The following is a 23,461-nucleotide window of genomic DNA, read 5'->3' as shown; positions in this document are numbered from 1 at the left end:
TTGTATTTCTTGCAATAGTGAATTTCTGAGGCATAATCTGTCACAGAAAGATGCAAAAGAAAAAAAGAAAGTTCCTTACTGGTGTTTGCTTTTCATTGATGTTTCTGCCAGATTCACTGGAGATGCTCTGAAGCTAAAGCCAAATAAAGAACCTTCTCTATTTACAGCAAGCAAAAAGTTTGATTGAAGTAATGAAACAAATTTGTCCTACTAAGAAAAACAATCATGAAAAACCTGTTAATAGCCTACTTCTCCTCAGATATCTTTATCTGACATTTTATTTCCAGGTCCTTGACAGAACTGAACAAGAGACACTACAGAGTCCTGCTGGGGTCACCATATTCATGGCCCAGCTTGTGTTAGGGCTGTGCAGGAATAAGGTCTTCTTCTTATGAGGAAATAGGCAGAGCAAGCCCTGGAGCCGCTCTCTGCCCATTTCTCCAGTATGACATGCTATCTCCTCCCCATCCCCTAAAAGGAATTCACAAAAGGCATATTGGGCTACCGACATTTCCCCTGCTTTGTACTTCTCTTGGAAAAGGGAACTTTTCCACTAAAAGGATGCTTTGAAGGCAAATTGCTCCCATGTAAACTGGTAAATGGTGTAAAGTAGATTAACAGACAACAAGATTTTAATCAGTACTAGCCATTACATAGAAAAACAACAGCTTTTTAAGGGACTTCAGGGAATCTATTTCTGAGTTGGGAGCACTCACACCAACAAGGCTGCAGAGTTACTCTCTGCATTCCTGTGAGGCCATTTTCCCTATGAGCCACCAGTGGTAAGTAACTGCCCTGGTTTAACAAAAGGGCTTTGGGTGTACAGGACATTACAGAAACCACCCTTTGTAGCAACTGTGCTACAAAGCTCCAGGATGAAAGCTGAGAGACAAAACAATTTTGTGGGAGAGAATCACACCTCCCTTTGGAAGTCACTATACATCTAAAGTCAAGGGAAAGTGTCGTTACATTTCCTGTAAGATTTCATTTCTAAACACAAAAATAGACATTGACCAGTGAAGGACATAATCTGCCTCTCACATGTGCTTTTTGGTATCACAAAATCTGCCCAGCTCAGATCCGTGCTTTGGGGACCACACGTGCTTGTGCAGCTCCTCACAGTGAGATCCCTGCACCCCATGACTGCATGTGCCCAGACCCTCTCACATACCAGACAAGGGTCTGCCACAGGGGTCAGCAAAGGTGCACAGAGTCCAACTCGTCCGCCTTTACCTGCTGCGCTACAGGTTATAGTGCCACAGTGAGGATACTTAGGAGAATAAGCAAAAGACTTAAATCGTCTCTTGGAAAAGCAAGAGTCTCAGGTAGAAGGAAGGTCAAGGGGAGATTCAAACTCTGCATGATATTACTTGTTCTGAGAACCATACCTTAAACTGGATGGAAAAGACAGATTTATCTTTTCTCCTTTTTGCTTTAACTTGGGAATCATTCAAGAAAGCACAATATAATTAATACCTACCTTAAACATTTCTCTATTTTTCTGTCTTTTTCTTGTAGCTAAATAGTAACATCCAGAAGCCACTGCTTCATCTTCTTCACAATTCTATAGATTTTATGTGTTGCTGTTGGTTGAAAAACTGTCATGGCTGGTTACAGTTTCTTTAAAGGAATGCACTTATCAAGCTCTCCACACCTAGGACACTTTTTTCCAACCTCTGGGGTTTTTTTTTCCCTTTTTCCTATTTCTCACATTCACTTTCTTACTTTCTTTGCTGCCTCTTTCTCCTTTTTCAATCTTTCCCATCTAGCCTTTCCATTGTTATTCACCCTGTTTATTGCTTCAAGCAACCCTGACATACTGGACATCATCTGAAACTACAAACGACAGGATGCAATAAGCTAGAGAATAGCAGTAATCTGAGGAAAGTTCTTCATTCACTCTTGCTCCTAACTCTCTGTCTTCTTATCCTACATAGAAAATAAAAAAATCAATACCACCTCACAGGGCTTGATAAAAGTGCTGGACGAGTACAGCAGGCATGCTGGATATAGTAAATTAAAGTGATCAAAATTTTCCAGTCGACTCTGCCTATAGCCTACATAAACTAACAACCCTGTCTGCAGAATGTCTGTCACTCTAGAAGCTTTATTTTATCTGTGTCTCTGATTACCTAGAGAATGAGTACATATACGGTGTATGTGTGCGCATTTATCTGAATGCATATGTGTGCTAAATAGATAGAAGAAATCAGCCTGTGCTTATAACAAATATTTCCTTTTAGATGGGTAGATTTTAAATTTCCTAAAGTATTTATATTTTTTGTATGCACAAACTGCTGTGGAAATAAACGTTATATTATGGTGAGATTTATACAGCCAAGATCATACTGCATTGTATTTAATTTTCAATGTGTCATTCCCTGTCAGGCTAGATTTTAGCCAGTGTAAATCAGCACTTAAAATACCACTTGAAGATCAGGCTTGTTACCTTTTCATGTTGTTTTTTCAGGTCTAGACATGGCTTAACAATTTCCAATCAATGTCTAAAAATGTATTAGAGAACTGAGAGACAAAGCAGGCAGCAGAGAGATCTGGCAGTAGCAGGATTCATAGACCAAACACATGAGTAGCTAAATTCTGCCCTCAAAGGCAGATGTGCAAGGATTCATTGACTTCGGGGGCAGATATGTAAAGGGTGAAGTGAAAGCTCACATTATTTCACAATCAAAATGCCATAACATAAAGACTTCAGAGAGTGTCTGTACACAAAAGATTCAGGAGAAATCCTAGCTTCAAAGAAAGCTAATGGCAGAACAAGGAATGCCTTCACCTGGATCAGGATTTTTCCCTGTGTCCACTTTTCTGGGTGTTAACCTTGGTGGATTATGCCAGTTTCTGTTCTGTGCTTAAAGTGGCCTGCATCTGATCAGCTATATACAGTTAGTAATTCATGCAAGAGGCCTGACCCTCAGATTTTGGTATCTCTGCACGCCAGCAAGGGAGAGAGGCTGAGTGCTAGAATGTGCTGTGGAAAAACTGCCTACCTTTTTGGATTTTTATTCCTAAACCCATAGTACCGATCCAGTCCCCTGATGGCACTAAACCAACTTTCTGAAGGAAACCTGCCAGTGTGCCCAAAAAACAAAAAAGTCCTTGGTAATATGAAAATGTGAAAAAAAAAAAAAAAAAAGAAAAAGAAAATTTTCCCATCACATTAACTACATCCTCACCAGGTCACTTTCACACAGAAAGACAACCTGGAGAAGAGAAGTAAGTGCCCAGAATGTGGGGGGTTTTCCACCCACCAGCGAAGATTGCCCTTCCCTACAAGGAAGCCCTTTCTTTATCCTCTTCTTTCTCCCCTCTCTGTTCATCGCTGTCATTACACATTCACTTTTCTCTTTCTGGGCTTGTACACAACTCCAAATTCTTTCACCACCCTTCCTCTGCCCCATGCCTGCCCCAAACTAGTGAGGACCATGTACACAGCACATCTGAGGAGCATCAAAGAGCAGCTTTGAGGTCTTGTTTCTGCTTCTTCTGATTCTTTTCTTCCTATCGCATTGCACCCCTCCTGCAGCACATGAATGTACTGAGCTCATGAGACTTCTTGGGCTACTTTTGCTTGAGGTCTACACTCTGAACAAGCTATTCCACATAAAAATAACCAGCCCTCTCAAGCAATGGATGGCAAAAACACATGGCTTGTGATTCCTGCTGAAACTTTCACAGAGTCTCTGCCGCATTTGTGGTTCTGGTGTTTTCACTGTCCAATTTTAATCATGCAATGTCTTGTATCTGTACATAGTTCTTTTTGCACATACAATTTTCATTAATATTTAGGTATCTAAAGGAAGTTATGAGCACACATATACAGGCACCGGTCTTCAAAAAATGTGCCATGGAAAATATAACTCCAGCTGTGTGTTTGGGCAGTGTTTGTTAGGAACTAAACAGCAAGTGTACTGGGCCACACTTGATGTTTGGCTGCAATATAGAATACGTATAGGTCACATATAGAATATAAATAGATCATATATCGAATACATAGATCATATATAGAATAACTATATATATATACAGAATAACTATATTCTATATATACACACCAAGCACAGGGGCCAAGAGCAAGAACTTGAGGAAAGAGTGTGGGAGTTTAAAAAATTCCTTGAGAAACTTCTGAATCCATACCCCAGCATGGAGTTTGGGAACCTCCTCCATCAGAGTTTGCATCCATCTTGCTGAGTTACACAATGAGGTGCTCAACTCTCTGCTGCACAGCTGCAATGTCCACAGTGTAGTACATTTTTGTCCAAACAACATATATCTTTGTTTAGTTTTAATCCTACTGATGTAACTTAAAGGATTGTACCCTAATCCCCTTTCTGTCTGGAACAGTGGATAATTATCCCTTATTAACGTTTTTACTGTCTTTCATTATTCCATCTAGGACTATCACATCCCACTTCTCCAATCCCAGCTACCTCTTTTTCCAGTGGAAGAGTTCTCATCTTTTTATTCTTTTCTCATAGATGAATGTCTTTCAGTTTCATTCGGATTTATTTTCTCCACAAAGGGTATGCTCTCAGTTTGTCTTTTACTCAGGCATTTCTCACTAGTATCAAAGGGACTTCCAGATAAGCAGGGAAAGGAGCACTGTGTAAGCAGAGGATCATTGAGACTGGAACTGGTGCTTTGTGGGTGCTCCTCCTGCTTGGTCTAAATCCCACAAAACCTTTTAAAGGTCTGCCTGAGCAGGGGCTGCAGAGTTTGACTGGAAGAAACACAGCATTTTTCTTCCAGTGTCCGCAGTGTTTCACTAGCCTGTTTCTCTTCATTTTTTTGTTTGCAGGTTAATTTTTCTCCACAGTTTATCTTTGCATTTCACCTCCCATTCAGCTCACTTCTGCGGAGCTCCCTTTCCCCTAACTCTTCATCCCCTGCATACAGTACAGTACCTCCCAGCCAGCTGGAAAACAACACTTAGCCCTACCTAGATATCAAAAGCATCTTCACTACAATGCTCTGCTCTGCAGGTCAAGCTGGAAACAGTGCAGCTCCCTTTGGTGAACAGGGCACTAATTTGGGGGAGCCTGTGACCCATAGCAAAGAAAGAAATGTCTCCAAGTGTAATTTGTTCCCTGCCAGCTAGCTTTCTAGCAGCTAGAAATTTGGGGAATAGAGAGCTATTTCAGAGTGTCAGACAACTAGCCAGCTATAGCACTGCCATACTTACCCACACAGAGCAGTTTCTTTAAGAGAACCCATCCATTTTTACCACATTTCCCCATGATGTGAGGCACTGTCTAGTGAAGCTAACTGAAGCAGGACTGCAATTAACTGTGTATATAATCTTATTTTTATTAACAATCATGGAGAAAATGCACTGTTGGAATATCCTGTTTCTTTCTTACAATATCTCAGCTATTTTCCAGCTTTCATCTGTTGCGCTGTTTCTTCTGAATACCACAAGTAATTACACCATGCCATAAACTTATTTCATTTTTTTTAATTCAAAGCCATTTTAAGTTAGTCAAGTAGTACAACTATATATTTATGCCACTATAACTTAACAGTCAAATGGATGGGTAAAAAAATTGCTCCTGGGCTGAGATCCATTTGCCAAGTTTCATTCCAGAGCAATGTTTAGAGTGAAGTTGTAAATCCCTATGAACAGTGGATTTGTAATGAAAATGCTGGTGCAGACTTCTAACTATGGCAGCACAAATGATATTGCTAGAATAAAATCAGGTATTAAATTAGCATGTAAGCATGTATTGCAGCGTGAATGTTCCCCTTCTTTGTATATTTATCCCCACAGCAGCCTATTGGCATAGGGGTTTCTTTCCTGTTATTACCATAACTTTATTTTCCAGTATCAATTGCCAGATAAAGAGAATGATACAACACGAAAGTAGATTTCAAGTTATGGAATATTTATTTATTTTGTATACTATTGGAAAGAAAGCTGTTACAAATGGTATCTTCAAAGAATTTACACCAGAATATGACAGGCATACTGGTGAGCATGGACAAATATAATTTGGCCAAATCTGTGTAGACTTTCGCAGGTATGGCAATATGTATCTCCTCAACCATAAGTTAATCTCCCTATGCATTGCTAAGTCCCACTTCCACAAAAGGAAGTGCAAAGCTTTATCAGTAAGTTGTAAAAACTCACGCAGAGCCAATGCAAGCTTGTAAAAATAGATGAAAAAAATCAGTATTATTCCTAAATTCAGAACATGGCAGTTCACAAAGCTTTCAGTCACAAGCTTATGGTAGTAAATATCACAAGAATATCTACTGAGCATCTGTAGTCAGAGCAGCTCTCTGAGCAGAGCAGAAGCTGCAGGGGTGCTGTCAAGACAGACTCAGCATTTGGGCTTTGTAACGCAACATACTGACTTTACAAAGCCTAACACTAAAGAAATCACTCATCTTTGTTTATAATCAAATATTTTGCTTGTATCCCTGACAAGCTGTCATGATGATATGTTGCTGGATGATAACCAGCTAGTGAGACTGGCTGAAAAAGGCAGTGTCCCCATTGCTTGTAAAGCTTCTTGTGTTTCTGTCACTCTTTCAACTGTCATGGCTGGAATTTTCCTTCTCGCCTGCTTTCCCCACTCCCTCTTTCTGGTGCGCACCCCCCATCAGCACCATTTCTCTTGTGTCATTCTGCACAGTGCATTTCTGTGGCTGTCTGTATAGGTGTTGGAAATGGAGGGAGAGGTACTTAAATGGGAAAGCAGTTGTTCCCACCTTTTTGAGACAAATCCTGAGAAAATAGGAGCTGCAATCTAGCTAAAGGAAAAGCAAAGAACATTTGCAATGAAGCCTAGGGAAAATATGAAGTGATGCATATTATCTGAAAACAAATGCAAGAGAGGTGACAAGCCTTGAGCTCTCCAATGGCCACAAGCAGTCGGACAGACCTCTGTTTTATGTCTAACCAAGAAGTGGCAAATCTAGCACAGTCAGTATGTCTTTAGATAGGAGGGAAAGTGACGTCTGTGTCATAGATAACAGCCGTTCCAGCAGTATCCTGTTCCCTTATCACCACAATCTCCTCTTAAAGCCCTGGCCAGCCTCACTCAGCCCGTATCCCGCCAGGTTGAATGAGCTCATAACTTGACACCGTCACAGCACCCAAGAAGTCCACCTCCTCTTTAGGCTAAACCCATTCGATACAATAGGCCAAATTCAGCACTAACACTGCAATGTGGTGCTCTATTGGAATAAATGGACACCTGTCCACTTGCTTGGGGGGACCAATGTTTTTATTCCAAAATAACTTCTAATGACTTGCAAGACTTATCTATATCTGGGAAAGGGAAATATTAAATTTTCCTGGCTAAAAGAAGATTGTAGACAATTTTAAAAGCTTCATATATACCTCTGGATTAGATCAACCCAAATGAATTTAACTTTTTGGGCAAACAAAAAAAAAAAAAAATTAAACTTTTGGGGAAAAATATGAAAATTTTCTAGCAAAGTTGCCAAAAGCAGAGTAAAAACAAAAAGGTTTGGAATTATTCCAGTTGTTCTGACTTGTGTCAGAGGTTCTCTACAGCCAACAAAAGGATTATGACTATCATTAAAAGGAGATGCTTCCAGTATTTCATCAGGGTTAAAATCAGTTACTTAATCTGAAACTTTTCCTTTCAAAATTGGGCTTTCAGTGGTCATGGCTCAACTTTCATTTTCTTTTTCTTTTTCCTTTCAACAAGACTGCAGCAGTGCCATTTGCATACCAGCATCTTCAAAAACCTTCTGTCATAGGAGGACCTCTTCAGAAAGAGTGAGAAATCATTCAGTGAACACTGCTTTTCTCTGAAAGGAGAACTGCAGAAACCTACAGTGGAGCTTCAAAGGATATCTCCTGAAGAAGAAAAGCAAAATACTCTCATGAAGGTAAGCGTAGAACAATTCTTCCACTGTTTGAAAGGAAGAAACAACATATAAGTGGGATGCAGTAGGATTCTCTGATCTGGGAAGGCCAGCAAGAAAAAAACATTTCAATCATCTGGGCCCCAGCTTCATTTCATGTGAGAGTTGTCCTGTGTAGAGACTCTCCAGCCATTGGGGCAGGAGACAAGTCACAGCAGAGCACCTATGCCAACATGAACATCAGCCATTCAGTGTGACCCTGTCCCCAGTTCTGCACTCAAGCTGGCGGAGGGAGGTCTGGCCAACCTCCCTGTGTAACGTTGCTCTGTACAGCAGCCATGGAGATACCTTCTCTGTGACTGGCAGCTGAAGCCACAGAACATCCCAGTCCTGGCACACCCTAGCAGGGCTATGCCCTTTTGGAGCTCATACCCCATGTTGTAGCCCAATATTGGCAAAGATGCTTGGGTCTTGTTCAGGTACCGTGTCCTTTAGGCAACAGACTTCCTACCCAAGCTTTCTCCTCTGTCCTGCTAGCAGTGTGGGCAGAGAGCAGGAATGGACCATTGCTGTTGGTGGACTTGCAAATGGTGCTTCTTGAGCTGCACTTGGTCCACATGCAGGTAGTTAGAGAGGTTTGGTCTAGGAAATTGTAGTTATATGACTGATAGGCACTTTACTGTCACTGTGATGGCTAAATTAGAAAGGCTTTTTTAGGCTAGAACTGGCAGATAGGTCTGAAAGATAATGGTTGAGAAGCCTTAGGGAATTAAGAAGCCTTCAGGGAATGAAACCATGCCAACATGACCCACTGCATCCAATCAAAGCACTTCAGGTATCAAACACTGGATGTACAAAGTGAACAGCTTGTGAATGAGCTGCAAACTAAAGTAGAGAAGGAGTTAATCCTCTCTCTGGCTTAAAGGAAAGATCACAGTTGCCAGCTTGTATATAGGAATTTGCAGGTTGGTGGGGCTGGGCCAGCTCTGGGGAATTAGCTAATTCCTTCATCTTCTTCCAGTGTATTATAAGATGTCTGGTCTAGAGGAAGTGAAGCCTGAGACTGGTGGGGAAGAGTCAGTCAGTAAATAATGAGGATAATGTTAGAAGGAAAAGAACCAGGGAAAAGTTCTTAATCCTGGAGTTTCGGAATAGTCCCTGTGTGGCCTTGCAGCTGCTCTTGGGAACTGTAGCTTCATTTTGAACTTCACATAGAGGAAGCCTCTCTTGTGTCAAAGGTCAGAAGATATTTTACTAGCTTTATTTGAGGGGGGCTTGAAACATATTACAATACAGATTTTTTTTTCATGTCTTGAAGCAATGCAAATCAGAAGCTGGCCTGTCACTGATGGCAGAAGATAGATAGGTGAGGTAGTTTTCTTATATGTATGGAGAGAAAGCATCAGAAGATGGGATATATATAAATTGTTTCCTCCCTTATTTTTCTAACACACAGCTCACACATAAACTCCAAGTTGTAATTGCTTTCATGGTCAGATTAGAAGACTGAAGTCCATCCCTCCTGAAGGTCTGCAGCGTGTGGCCTGTGTTCTCATTCTGTATGAAGGAATAAACTGAATATAGAATAGACTGCATATAGATTTGCCACTCCATACAGGCACTTAAAATATCAGGAATAGCAACTTTCACATAAGTAGCTTCTGGCTCTTCACTCCTACTTTCGTATAATCTTCACGGTTTTTACAGACACAAATATTTATCCCAAGTTCTGACATTCTGTAATCAAAAGATTGGAGTATTACTTTGGATTCATAATCCTTATCAGCCTCCAGATACTTCCTCACCCTGTTTAAGAAACATCTCATACTAAGGTCATCAACACCATTTATTTCTGATCTATTTCTTTTCCCAAATATTTCTGAAGCTTTGAGGTTACAGGAGGTAGCAGAAGCTCATTCAGTGGCAGATTACAGGAATAAACAAGATAGGAGAACAAAGACCTGATTATGGTGAGAAGCTGTGGAAACCCAAATATCCAAATTAAGGGATGAATGCACCCTCATCCAATAGGACAGAGCAGGTTGAGACATATGGTCTTTTTAAGAGCTTTAATGCTTGAATACAGCATGAAGGAAACCCAGAATAGCAGACACCAACATAAAGACAATCGCAATGCTTGCCACAAAATATACAGCCTCCATATTGCCAGAGGGGAAGGTCAAGTGCTTGTGATGACATTGCTCCCTCACATGCTTTTATTACATCTCGCCTACCAGGCACGAGCTTGCATAACTTGCACCAAATACTAACTACACAGGACAAGCAGAATTTATTTGCGAGCAGCCAACGGGTGGAAACTGTCCACATGACATTTGCTTTTCCAGCAATGCTCTACGTCCTACCATCTGAATAAGTTATATTTATTTTACACTCACTGAAGGCTTTGCTGAGACAGGTTGCACTGCCTTGACACAGCCGGATGTAGCTACGCTCTGACTGATGGTCAATTTATACTCAAAGAATAACCTTCCTTTAATATACTGCTGAATCAAGAAATTGCTCTACCTGCACCATGTATGAATTTGACCTATGTACCATCATTGCATAAGTTATACAAATTCTGTGGAGTAACCAGTTAAAGTATTATAAATTGTTTCCTGTTATTTTTCTGAACTATTTCACATACATAAACTGACAGGTTCATGGGTCAAAAACCAAGTAATGTTTTTTCTTTGCTTTTCTCTGAAGAATTCAGTTCGGAAATTCAATGTCCTTTACGTGTCTAAAAGCAGTGAGGTAAACTGAGCTGTAGGGTCAAATGGTTTCATTGTGTTCTTTACATCCTTATTCTGCACATTCTTATTCTGAGAGTTTTTAAGGAAAAAAAAAAAAAAGGCACACAGTTCTTTCCTAGTGATTCAGTTGTTCATAAATTATATACAAGAAAAGTAAACTCAGACAAAATGCTGGCTCTTGTTTGGAAAATGTCAGCTGATGTTAAAGCCTCCCATTATTACCATTTCAATTACACTGCCTTGGAATCTGTCCTGAGGAAAACAAAACCAATATATAAAGACTGGATCATCAGCTTGGTGCTACAGCTACGAAGGCTGGAGACATTTGCTAGTGGCTTCAATAGGAGCTGAACTGTGTTCAGAATAAGCATCAATCTTTCTTTCTTCTTTCTTTTTTCTTTTTTTCTTCAGCATTGTGAAAATGAGATCATCCCCGCTGACACCAAATATGGGGACATAGTCCAGAGTGTTTTTCAAAATTGATCAAGAAGAGAGAGGTAGACTGTGAAAATGTTTCTTGCTTTATGTTTTCTAATCCAGTTCATCTGTCTTTAGAGTAATCAGACAGTGAATAGGCTAGAATAAATCCCTGAACATCATCTTTGGCACAAGAGAGAAAAAAAAAACAAGGGGGAAAAAAAAAAAGAAAAATAAGAGCCAATGTTAAAATAATTTGTGGTCATGTAATTTCTTTAAGTCCCATAAAGCAGCTGTAACTTGGGGTAATTCCAGGACAGGGGGGCAAGAGGGCTCACTCTCAGGAGGTGCAAGCTCTGTCATCAAGCCAATTACGTGTATTTCTTTTTCTGTAGCTTGAACACTGTAAGTGTCACACATTTGTTAAATTATTGCTCAGCAATGCTGGAGGGATGGATTTTGTGCTTAGCTGACACCACGCATTCTCTGCCGTGGGTTCTCCCGGCACCCCATGTTAGAGGCTTTGCAGACTGAGATGCCTACGACATCCTCTCTTTGGCTGTCTGTTTTATGCTTTTGTCTGATATTTTCAAGGGGTTTTAATCACAACTCTAGCAGATTGATCAATGACAGATATGAGCAACAACTTTTGAATGCTAACAGTGCAGGATTTTTTATCTGAGATAATATTTCTCTCTTAAAAGGCCTCTGCTTTGCTATGTATTAATTAAAATCTAAATACTAAATATTGATTGATGCGTTATCAGGCCATAGCAGTTGGGCCCTGCCACATTGATTTTTTGCTGTGATTTATTATCATATTTAAGAAAAATCATTTTGTGTGATTATACAAGGAAATAGACTTTAGTGAGGGTGTAATTCTTTTGTATCACTTTTGTTGTGTAGAGGACGGCCAATTCCTCAATTGTGGCTAAGATTGCTGATATCCTTCATTGCTTCTTCTCTTTGGCCTCCGACGGCTAATGCTTTAAGCCTGCTTGGTCTTGTCATTAGGAATAATGGGCATTAGGATTACCTCTTTAATCACAACTAAGATTAACAGATGGTATGAACCCAACATCTTAAAATTATCTAGTTATTAACAAGTATTTCCTTTAAACACATCAATAACATTTGCTTTTCCTAACTGCTCAGGCAGAAATGCAAACTCTAGCATTAATAACAGAAGGATTTATCACTTTTGTCTGTTACTATCCCTTTCTACATAAAGACATCCTAAATATAATTATAAAGAAAATTTATATGTAGCTCTAGATATTGTGAATGCTTTATCTGCTATTACTAGGAAAATACTTTCTGTATGTGTGGATACAAATAGATGGGTGGTGAATGTAGGTGTGTATATATTGCTTTAGGTATCCATTTTTATTATTTTCAACTGTGGAATTAATAAAGCTACATGCTCCTTTCAGATGATTGGTTTTTCTGTTATTACAGCAAGGGAAAGCCCACAATATTTCAATTAACAACCAGAGTAATAGTATTCTGTATGAACCAGCAGCAGAAAGAATACCTACATTTTCTTTCATTCTAAAGAAATCAGGTTATTAGAACTACTGCTTATTAAGTCCAAACCTTACTCTTTGTGTCTTTTTATTTTTCTCCACATTTGGATGCCTAATGAGGATTTATTAAACCATCAGAGTATACATGTAGCTATTGTAATGTGTATTTTGTTTTGCTTTTCATTTGGCACTGGTAAAGGAGTTATGAGAACAGTGTATTGTGATTTATATGCAGAATTATCAACTGAAATGGCCATTTTTTTTCAAAGGGGCACAGAAAGTATCCCTTTCTAAGAATTGTTCTGCAAACTGATAGTTTTAATTAGGAAAATAGAAAAACGATAAGTAGTGGAAACAAATATCAGAACAGAAGCTATCTTGATTTAATCATTATTTATTAAGTGCTTTCATTGCTCTGAACTCAGCAAAACACAGAAAAGGACAGAGACTCTGCTCTCAGGGGCTTACCCTTTCAACAGATTTCTTTGTATCAGTGTTACAAATACCAGTGTTACCAAATACAGAATGGTTGCATCATTATGGCTAAAAAAAATTAATATTGTAGAAAGGCATCTATTCATTCAGTAATAACAGTGACATAATTTTTCCTGTTTTCCATAATCACAATTCTCTGCTAATAAAAACAAAGATTTCTCCTTAAAATGTAATGGAAAGGACCCATCTGATACTACTGATAATTGCTGGGGGGGGGGGGGGAACATTTCTAGGATATAGGAAATTAATCTTTTCTTAACATAGTTTAATTCCTCTATTTGAGTGACTGATAGAATGCAATAATTGCTTGTGCCAATCACTAGTGTAATAATTTTTAAATGTGCTTACCAATTAACCTTAAAACATTCAAACACAAGATATGAAACATTACAGGAAAACATTTAAAACATGGTGTTCAGTTTTATATGCTCTTTGTTTCCTGTCAATTGTAATGATGAACTTTATAAAGAAAAAATAATACTGGAGGCTGATAATAAACCTTCAGTGTTGTAAGAACCAGGGAGCACAAAGTATTACATGGACCACCACCAAAATGTTCTGTAAGCAGTGCAAAAGGGACAGCTTAAATCTACTCTACCATGAATTTCAAGATACAGTTATACAGTTAAAATTTGCTTTAGGTTTTATGCCTCAATACGAATCTCCTGACAAAGTTTCTACAATCACATTTTTCCCATTCCTAAGGAATTAATTTTCCTGTATCCAGTGAAGTTTAGTGCATCATCTTGAGCACACAAGAGAAACTGTTTATCTGAATAATCAGAGGCTATAGTGCCACTGATGATTCAGAAAGTGCCACCAAAAGTGCAAATAAACACAAAAATTATAGATGTTCCCCAACTCCCATGCTCTCACATATCTTTCCATTAGTTCATTGTCAAGCGTTGCATTTAACTGTGGCAGGTAGACACAAAGATGACTTCTAAAATGTTATTATTTTTTTTAAAGTATCCCTTGTAAGACAGAGTAACTATTAATAAAGTGCTTCTCTAAATTTGACTTGGTTTTGCCCAGGAATTGTGGAGGTCCGAGCAATAGGTAACATCTCTTCTTGCACTAACCAAGTCTTACAAGTGAGCAGGCTAGACTGCATATGTGAAATTAAAGTCCGGTGAATTTGGTGGGGAACGGTTGGGTTGGTTTGTTTGTTTGTTTTTGCCTGCCTTCGTCCACTGGACATAAGGCAAAGCACCAAGTGTATGAAAAAACATTGACACAACAAAAGTAAACAGCTGTTTACATTTCTTCCCTCACCCTTCCCCAAATAATAACAGGGATCACACTGCACTATGGACTAATTGCTGGCTAAATAGCTTCTTCAGGGGAAACAGATGTATTGCTGCATTACTGAAGACTGTTTGCAGCATTTCACTTTAAGGAAGTCCAAACTGGGGATCTGGTCCAGCAAGCAGTTACACATGGGAGTAACTTTATCCACTGGGGCAATCACTTCAAATTTACACATAAGTATAAAAAAGCTATTATATGATCATGAAAAAAACCCAGCAAACCAATCACCTCCTTTCAGGTTATTTCAGATGTGACTAATGCAGGAACAAACAATGTGGCAACTTTCCTTCACATCCCAAGTCTGTAATAAAGATACTAAAAATATGGAGATAACTAGCTGGTAAAAAAAACCCTGAACAGCTCCAGGCAGGAGTTTGCAGTTATTGTTTACGTGTACACAGCCCTAGAGATTTCCATATTGTTTAACAGGCCTCTGAGATAGCTAAGCTTATCATCCAAAAATGTTCCCCTAGCACACAAATGTCACATGAAAGGTAAGAGTGGAAATCCTGAGTGTAGGGTGGGTTTAGGAGGGCTTGCTTTGGTATTACATTTTGCATTATACAACTACAAGTGCTTCTTTTCTTTTTCTTTCTCTATGCCAGAAATGTTAAAAGGAAGCCAGGAAAGTCCCGTGTGGGAGAAAAGGTACAGCAACCTTAGTGAAGAAGGGGGGAAGTAAGTCACTGAGAAGATCCTTTTTTTATTCTGGATGCTCTCTGTGGTATGTCTGAGAGACTGTTAGGTATTGAAAGGTCCCATAACCTTCACAGATGTAGACTAAAAAGTATCTGGGTTGAGGCAGCAGCACGACAAGGACGAGTGACTCCTCTACAGCTTGCTTGAGCACAGATCATTGTAGGATCACGCAATATACTAGCTCATTAGCTCATTTCCAGTAAGAAGCTATGGAAAGTAGAGCCTGTGTCAATTACATGACTAGAAGTCTTCTGAGAAGTGAGAGATGCAGAGCAAGAGATTTCAGGCCAAAAGAACCTCTCTAACGTGCCTCTCGGTGTAATTCTCCAGTTATCACCCCAAGCTCTCCACACTGATCTTCCTGCCCTTCCCATACCATACAGTGCCAATGAAACTGCTTCAACAGGCTCAGAATTCGTCTTTGCCTTTCCCCATCTCCCTCTAGGAAGTTTGCCTGCCCAAAATATTTTCAAGCCTCATCTTTTCTGCCTCTTACTTCTTCCAAGTATTGTTCTCCAGCATTGTACTGCAAGGAATAGATTTCTCCTTTTCTTCATCACAAGCAAATGCTTTCCCTGGCCACTACAAAGTTAAGATGTAAAGACTTTCAGATTAGTGTCTAGTAGACCTTGGAAAAGAAAAACTGGTTGCTTTGTTTTTCTAAGTCTGCATGTTTGAAACTCCATTTTGCATTAATTCCTGTAGCTCATGAAGCCTTAATGTCGTAAGGGTGTTTTCCCACCACAGGCCCAGGGAGCACTCTGTCTTATCTTGAGTATTAGCCAGAGCTCTGCTATAACTCTGTAGCTTTGTGTGCAGAACAGGCCCTTGATACTTCAGGAGTCTGCTAGCACAATCTCTCTTTGTTGACACAACCTGCTGAGGGAAATGAAAATCTTACTCCTGACTGAATGTTGAATTTCAAAAGAAAAAAAAACAACAAAAGGTGATATTTGCAGCATATACTTATGGGTTTAATTACTATGTTCTCACCCATGTTAAAGCACTATGTGTTTAACATTAGATTTTTTCATAGTTAACAAATAATAGTTTCCCCTTTCAATGTGCCACATCTTCCCTACCAGGAGAAGGGTGCCAGAACACCCACCTGTCTGAAATGGCAATCTTACCTAAGTGGTTTTAAAGACAGAGAATTTCTATGTGAGCTTGATTCAAAAATGATGCTTTGTATCAACGCGCTCTGTGCACTTCCTTTTTTTTACTTCACTGGCTTCTGTGTAAAATCAGTATGAAAAGTTATCCTAACTCTTAAGTGAGTTAAAAACTTCAGTGTAGGGCCTCTGCATGGGTATAAATAAGTCCACAAGCTGCACAGTTATGAAAAGTCAGCCACAAGGCATCTCTGTGTTTGCAGAAGACCATCTCCCTGCTACCAAGAGTAGCAGGACATGTAGTCATCTTCAAGTAGTCTTTGGCTGATTGCATGGAACGACTGAAATATTCCATCATATTTGAATATTCTTGGTTTTTCCGTGGCTAATATATACTTTCTCATATTCTGGATGTTGCTTCTCACTTTGGTCCTTTAACACCCTAATCCCTGAGCTGGTGTCACTCATGGTGGTCAGTCGGTAGTGTTACAAGATCAGCTGAGACATGGATCTCTAATAAGATTAAGACTCATCAGCATGGTTTTAGTCCTTTCCTTTTCTGAGACAGAGGAACAGAATTATTCAAGACTTGAAGCAACAACTCCAAGCACATGCTAAATATTACCTCTCCCCCCTCTCCTCTGAGGAATCTACTAGACCATTCTGCAAATTTGTATAAGCACAATGAGAATAGAAAGGAAAAATAGCAAAAAAACAATTCATTGTTTGAAAATAACTTTTCTTTGACATCATACAGATTTGCATGGTTTTCATGAAGAGAAGTAAGGTACTTGTCATCCTGTGCTTTGATATTTCATTAGTTAGTTTTTCAGTAATCAAGAGAAGAGTTGAGAAATTAAGCATGTGCCCTTCACTCTTTTCTCTTCTATCTTGGTGTAACAGTTTTACACCTCACATGTGAAAATTACAGAGCTTTGAAACTTGGGATATGCTGCAGTTTTTCAAAACTGCATGTTTGAAGTGGTGTTCCAGAGTTCGAGGATTCCAGGTGAGAGAAAATGAGAGACAAATCGAGAACTCTCAACTACTTTATTAATATAGGAAAATATACAGAATCTAACAGATACAGTAAGGGATATTTCTGAAGATTGTATATCTTACCAACCCCAAGAACTCTGTGAAGACAATCAGGAAAACAGCTCCGAGATCATCATCACAGCAAGGTGGCAGGGTCAACCTCAGCAGGCCTCCCCGCAGAGGCAACATTGACCTGGGTGGTATGAGGTTCTGCCTCCCCACATCACATGAGGCTCGGGCTTTTATACTGACAAAAATGCACACTCATTCTAAAGCAGGGGGCCAGCCTATGCTGGAAGAAGTGGCCAGCAGTAACTAGAAAGGTCTCCATGGGTTGAGACTTTTCCAGAGAGTTCTAAAAGCGGAACTTTCCAGATAGGAACCAAGGCTGGACTTTCCTGGGAGCAGCCAAAGCAGGACTTTCTGGGGAGCCACCAAAGTGGACAAACAGTATTTTTCTATCTTTGTGTGTTTCACCACAGACCATTATCTATTGCCCCTGACAGAAGTGGTCAGAAACACCAAGCTCATTATTGTTTTACAAGTGTTTGTGTTAGCATCTTATAGGAGCACTTCTATGAAGTTTCACATGGAGATGTGTTGTACTTTTCCCTTCATGTAGTAACTTCAGGTCCTGCGCTGGTGGATGTTGATTGAAAGCCATAGATATCTAGGAAAGGCATTTCACCCATTTTGCATAGGGAAATCAAACCCCTCTCCCACCTGCCCTGACACCCAAATCCCAGCTGCTGTAGCTTTGAGTGGCAGCTGGATTTTGAATCCCATGAGGAGACTCTATGCCTCTTGATGGATTCATTGTGACACTGCCCAGACAGCCTGCAAACTGGCAGACAGCTCTGTGTGCCAAATGTCGACATTATCTAATTGGCATTTCAGCCCACTTCTCATTTTTAATGGACATGAGAAAGACCTAGCCAGCAGACTGCTGAAGCAGCGGCACCATGTTCATGTTGCACTGGCTGCAGCATCCCTTGGACAGCTGCAGGATGGCACAGCACCCAGGGTGTAGAGGCAGGTACTTGAAAGCTTCTGGACCACTTGATGGAAAATACAAGAACTGAGAAGGAGACAGGAGACAGCAGAGGAATGCCAAACTCAGGGGTAGATGCTGGTAATTGAAATAATGTCATGTTATTGTGGTGGCTAAATAGCTTAGACCTCCTGGCATATTTTAAGGCGAAAGCAACTGTCCTTATTGAAAGAACAGGCTTCCCACAATCAAAAAGATAGTTAATATACGTATACTTATCTGTAAAAAGTCTCCTGATGCATCATATTTAGAAATATAAAACCTTTGAATGAGTAACTTGGAGCAGAGTACACAAAGTAGACCATCTGCTGAAGCAGCTGAGAGATGGCAACTCATATATTAAGGCAGCTGTCTATTCATTCATAATTGTTGCCTACATCTCAAGAAATAGATCTGTTTCTCTTTTTCATAACTATCTGCCTGGCCTGTCAGAGCAGTGGTAGATTACTTTTTCTCACTGTACTAGATTGTGGTTTTCCAAATAAATTATTACACCTCTCCTGGCTTGCAGCAATAGTGTGGCAGAATGGATAAACAATTCACGTGGTTCAGCCATCACTCTAAATCTTCATCAGACACTGTTTCAGTGGCCGCACCCCTTTATCTTAAACATGTCTTTCCTAATTTCCTGTCAGAGGGTCTTTCCACATTATTTTATATTGCTTTAAATGGCAGGATATAAGTTCCTGTGTGATGTACTCTAGGTTACCCTGCTCTTGCAGGGGGGTTGGACTAAATGATCTTTTGAGGTCACTTTCAACCCTTGGGTTTCTGTGATTCTGTTATGTACATCCATGGAAAAAAAAAAAAAAAAAAAAAACACGATAAAGAATACTTCCTGGATGAGAAAAGGTGAGGTACAAGAGAGACAGGTATGAGTCAAGATGCTTGAAGCTTTCTTGAAATTGGTATCCCATAAGACTTCTAAATCTCACCACTCTCTAGAAAAATGTGGCCAAAGAAAAGTAAGAACTACCAGATAAGTATGTGAGTTAACAGTTGTAATTAAGTTACTTCAGCAGTAACCCAGAGACTAAATACAAGGAGATGTGATTACATGTATAATCAAGGCTTTTACATGGGGGGAAAAAAAAAAAAGAAAAAAAGAAAAAAATACATAGGAAAAGTCCAAAGTTTCAAAGTTTAAAATACAATTTTCAAGTCCATATTCTGTTTCATCTTACATTTCTGTAATGTTAGGTTCACTATCACTTGGTGGAACTGGAATATTCTACATTGCACTGCTTTTTGGTAATCACACTTTCCCAAATATGGACTGCGTTAATGATGGAGGACTTTTTTAAAGCTTAACCTCAAGAAGGCTTTTAACAGGCTACTATAAAAAGATTTTCCAGTTTTAGTGAGAATTATGACATTATTCATCATTCTAACAACACATTATGTACAAAAGAAAGCTTTCCCACAGTCTCAATAACATTTTCCATAATACCCTCTTCTAACTGCATGCAGGTGCGTATTTTCAGCCACTCTCCACAGCTCTTTAACAATCATTACAAACCCCACTTATCTAAACTAGTGATTAAAAACCTTTAAGGGGAAGCTGTTTAATTAAAAGTAAAGTAGACATTTATTGTGTGTTTAGTGTGCCAAATTTGCTATGACCTAAGAACCATTCCCTAATTAAATTTTGTAATTCTTTCATATATCACCACTACAATATGATAACACAGAAGAAACATAACAGCTAATTCAAAACTCCTATGTGCATTTCTAAAGTATTAGGTTGGCTACATTTTAAAATCTGAGGCTGGATTTTGCCCTTGTCAAAGTCTGTAGGAATTTATTTGTATTTTTCCTATCAACTTTAATCAAACTAGAATGATACCTGTGGAACTCATGGTCATGATTCATTTACATACACTGATCTAAATCTGTCATAATTTCTTTGGTTTCAGAGGAATCAATCCAGATCATTAAAGTCATTCTTTTTGTCATATTTTCTACAGCTTAGAAACACACTTTTTTGGCACCTTTTTTCTTCTTTACCCATATGTGCATACACACGTGTACAGAGAACCTGACGCTCATCATCCTCACAGTAATGTAAACCAGAAATAATTCCTACTGCTATGTATACATTTACTCAAGAAAAGCTGTAAAATCAAATTTCTGAAGAGTATGTTCTCACTTACTGGATAACATACATACTTTTGCTTGTGCATAATATATGTAATTCCATAATATATGTAATTCCATACATATTCACATTAAAACATGGCAAGCCTTAAGGTCAAAATGCTCCCTTTGTGTTCATCAGAAACCGGGGATATTTGTGTTCTCCCAGTAATGCCATGATGAATCGGTCTCTTAAAACATTACTATAAAGCACAAGCATGAGTGCAACACTTTGTGAGGCACAGGACAACTGACAGCAACGTGAGAACACACCTCTTGTTCAGTTTTTATCATTATTACTTTAAGGCTGACATCTGACCTCTTTAGCTGCTTGTGTGTAGTGAGGTGTTCCTGGCTCACACCTGGTGTCGGTAGTAAAGCACAGCATGCATAAATAATGAAGATATGTTTGTGAAACTTCACTAAGTGGCAACTGCCTGTGACAGAGATCCCGCTACTAGCACTTACTGCTGTAAAGGTTTGTTAATGGAGGCTGCTCAGCGGATGACAAAATGACCCAATTAAAGTTTATTCCAAATGACAACAGGGTCATAAAAGGCAACAAAAGAGGAGGAAATGGCTCTGGTGGGTTGAAAATATATTGCAATGTATATTATTACATTTGTACTTTTTGTTATCACAGGAGGGCTTCATATTCACCTAAAACAGTATCTATTGAAAGCCAAGTTAATGAAAAGGGGGACTGCCGGCTAGACTGAAAAATGATGGCTAGTGACACTCTGCTGGACATGTTTCCAGGAAAAGATCTAGTAAGAAAGTCTTTTGAGATTGGGATAAGAGAGACATTTCTCCTGTCAGATACTGGATCGGAGACTTTCCAGATGAGCAAAAGATTTCAAATTCAAGTAGTCAGTCCATTTGTAGGAAAAAGCTCTCACATACTCAGTAAAGTGCTTCTAGTGCAGGGATCGTCGTATTCTGATTTATTCTGAAATTTCTAGATGAGGACTGAAACTGTGGGCCCCTTGAGGACTAGACATATGGCCCAATTTACAGAAAAGTTATTTGCTCCTAAGTGCCCCTTCCATTAGAAAAGAGGAAATGTGTGTAAATGAAAGGAGGCTGAGGTGCTCCAATGAGAAATCAGCAGGCAATAAAGTGTCAGTGATTTTGAGCCACCTGCAGTTAATTTTCTATTGGTTCCAGTCATCACTCTGCATAGGGAAAGAGGAAAGACTATTTCATTGGATTTCTTTTACATTCAGACTCCACCAATGCCTCATGATGTACCTAATGCATCAGTGGAGACGAGAGAAGCACTGTGATTCTTTTCTCAGGCAAACAGGAGCAGCAATGAGAATATGAAATCAGGCCACAAGTACCACTTGTGTGCATTCATCCAGGTAAAATGAAAATATATCAGCTTGTGTTTGACAGACTGTGAGGCCAGCCTGGAAGTCCTAGAAACACTCCTTACAGACTGCAAAATTAGAAAACTTAAGGGCTTTTTTTTTAACTTAGGGCATTAATTTAGAGGCATTTTTAATCCTAAAATGCCAAGGAATCGAAGGCCACAGAGAAGCATCCGTTTCAGTCGACTGAATGAAATGCAAAGTCCTACCACTCAGCTTCACTATGACATTTTCACCATGTCATAGCTGAGGAGGCTGATGGTTTGCCTGTAGTCCTGTTAGCATGTTTTAACAATTTACCGCTGTCCCAGCTCAAACAGACTGCTCCTGTGCCCCACTCAGGTCGGACTTGTGAGGAATTTCATTTTTTAGGAAAGTTCATTTTCAGGAACTTGGTTGGGGTTTTGTTTGTTTTTTACTTTGCACTGCTACATACCTGCAGCAAGTATTCAATCAACTGCTATTTTGCAGACAAGCAGCAACAACCTGTTGTTGCTTACATGTGGACCTTACCAGCATAAAAACACATTGCTAAAGATACAGCAGCAGGTGAGAGGCTGCCTAAGCTGAGAACCTCCAGATTTATAGGAACTGCCTCTTGCAGCCACACTAAAACATATTTTATCTGTTAATTTCTAAGATGCAGCTTTAGCCCTGTAATTTCAGTCTTCTCCAGAGAGAAAGGACGTTTAGGGAAGAGGGCTGGGCAAACACCACACTTTCTTGTCATCGCAACACATCTTCCAACAGTCTGTGTCTCAAAACAGCCTGGGTTTCATGTTTAATAACCCTTAAAAACCCTTTAAAACCACAGGTTTCATGTTTAATAGCCCTTGGTGAATTTTTCTTCTGTACTAACTGCGCTTGAGTTTTGAACCTATATAAATTTTTGGCATCCATTTTATGCCAGCTCTAAAAGCAAAGAAAAATGAACACCACACCTCCACAGAGAGCTAGTTTAATGCAGAAAAACAATTTTCTCACAATGATTGGATGCTTCCCTTGCAAAGTGTGATGCTAATTGGAATGCAGTAATCTTCAGTGTGAAGATTTTGTTTTGGTAGAAATAACGATAAGAAAGAAGTAGAGCCATACTTTCCTTAATAAAAAGTAATCCTACCCTTTCAATATGAAAGTGGGCTTTGGCCTTGTTAGCTAAATGAGTTTGAGTGAGAAATTGAGCAGTAATATTTGGGCCAATTAGTCTCCATTATGCTGCTTATCTGAGCAGACGAGATTGTTTGCCTTCTACCCCAGCTCCTTTCTGGTGCTTCTGGGCATTGTGAAGGAAGATCTCACATTCTGAGAATGAGTGTGTGGCCTTTTAAAATCAACAAGATTAAGAAGTTTGCCTTAAGGCAGTGATTCTTGCCTTAGCAAAATACACTGCAGAGCTGCATATCAACACTTCCGGTCACCTATTGAAAAGATGAAAATCCTGAACAATAACATCTTCAAAATGGGAGATAAATGTTTTTTTCATTTACATTTGTGTAGTATTTCTAGCAGATATGTTTTTGATTATGTTTTGTTTGTCAGCAGAAGAAGAAAGCTACTGCAGAAATCAATTGCAATCCCACCATCCTCAATATGATCTTGTGAGATCACATTTTGGGAAGGAGATGTCCAAGAGAGCAGAATATAGGCAGTTCAGCAGTGCTGCTGCTGACTTCCAGCCTCTGCTGCCAGAGCT

Source organism: Psittacula echo, assembly GCF_963264785.1.
Source record: "Psittacula echo genome assembly, chromosome: 2".
Lineage (NCBI taxonomy): Eukaryota > Metazoa > Chordata > Aves > Psittaciformes > Psittacidae > Psittacula > Psittacula echo.
The sequence above is the reverse complement of the archived record's forward strand: the minus strand, read 5'-3'. Positions refer to the sequence as shown.